The sequence below is a fragment of the Helobdella robusta genome, assembly GCF_000326865.2.
Source record: "Helobdella robusta unplaced genomic scaffold HELROscaffold_30, whole genome shotgun sequence".
NCBI lineage: Eukaryota > Metazoa > Annelida > Clitellata > Rhynchobdellida > Glossiphoniidae > Helobdella > Helobdella robusta.
In genome coordinates this window covers 17,658-19,554 of record NW_008704502.1, presented here as the reverse complement: position 1 = coordinate 19,554, position 1,897 = coordinate 17,658, and positions in this window count along the sequence as shown.

Here is a 1,897-nt window from a genome sequence, read left to right as displayed (position 1 = left end):
ATTAATTATTTGATTGGTCTGTTGGTTGGTTTTTTGGTTGGTTGACACGTTGAATGAATGAATGAATGAAAAAATGAAAGAATGAATGAAGGAATGAATGAGTGAGTGGGTGAGTGAGTGGTTGAGTGAGTGGTTGAGTGAGTGAGTGAGTGAGTGGGTGAGTGAGTGAGTGAGTGAGTGAGTGAGTGAGTGAGTGAGTGAGTGAGTGAGTGAGTGAGTGAGTGAGTGAATAAAAAAAAATGAAATCGTGCAATCCCTACTGGTGTTATACAGTTTCTGACTCGTTGAATAATTTCTTTTTACTTTTTGATTAATTTTTCATCACGATCGTGAAATAAACTGGAAACGAATTTTTTGCTAAATTTTTAACTACATTCAAGTATATCGATGAGTTGTGCTCTGAACATTCACTCGTTCATCTTCGACGGTTTCATTCTTCTTTTCATTCATTCATTCATTCATTCATTCACCCATTCATTAATTCATTCACCCATTCATTCATTCATCCATTCATTCATTCGTTTTGTCTCTGACAAAGACGCACATTCAACATGCAAATGTTAGTCAGTTAATTCCACAGAAGTTAAGCTTTCATACAATGATATAAAAACAAAACATGTTACGTTGCAAATGTATTTATCGCCAACATTGTTTAAATGTCAGAACCAACGCTAATAAACATGTACATGCATACACACATACAAACATTCATACATACATACATACATACATACATACATACATACATACATACATACATACATACATACATACATACATGCATGCATGCATACAAGCATGCATACATACATTCATACATACATACATACATACATACATACATACATACATACATACATACATACATACATACATGCATGCATGCATACAAGCATGCATACATACATTCATACGTACATACATACATACATACATACATAGACATAGATAAAAGTTGAACTCGGAAACGATTGCAGGCCTAACCATGGCTTGTTCATCAAAACGGGTTCATGCATACATACATACATACATTCATTCATTCATGCATACATCTATACATTCATGCATACATGCATGCATTACGTTAATCTGCTTACGTATACACAATTGTTATATTCATGTACACAAAATAATGTGTACTAGCACACACTCATACAAATATACTGCAATTGGTATATCAATCATAATACGTCAATGTGACTTTGGTGTACACTACGTATGATACTTGTATGTAGTGTATAGTTCAGTATCGAGCATACATAACCACACATAGACGTAAACACACGTTTGTATCAATAAAAAACGCGATGTTGTATTTATTGAAGAATCACATTTTGTCAGTTGCAGTTCGGTTACGTTAAGATAGAAGTTGTTAATTTACTCACTCACTCTCACTTACTCATTCTCGCTCACTCACTCACCCACTCACTCACTCACCCACTCACTCACTCATTCTCACTCACTCATTCTCACTCACTCACATGATCACGTGCGTCACATGTTCATTTTCGGTGTGCTGCGTTTTTATTATTATCATCATTATTATTGTTGTTGTCGTCGTTGTTGATGTTGTTGATGTTGTTGATGTTGTTATTGTTTTGGATAATAATATTAATGTCATAAATATTATAATTTTATATGTATGTTTATATATGTATGCATATATATGTATGTATATATATATAAATATACTGGAAAAATGAATGATCATTATTAATCCATATGCAGTGTATCTAGATAAATATTCAGTTGTCGAAAAATGCATTTAGAAAAATGCTTGTTGTCTTCTCTCCTTTCAATAAATTCAAAAAGCTTTCTCTGTGCATTTTTTTTCCATTTTAAAAATCATTTAATAATCATTTGATAAAAAAAAAATTTTTTAATTTTTTAAAAACCA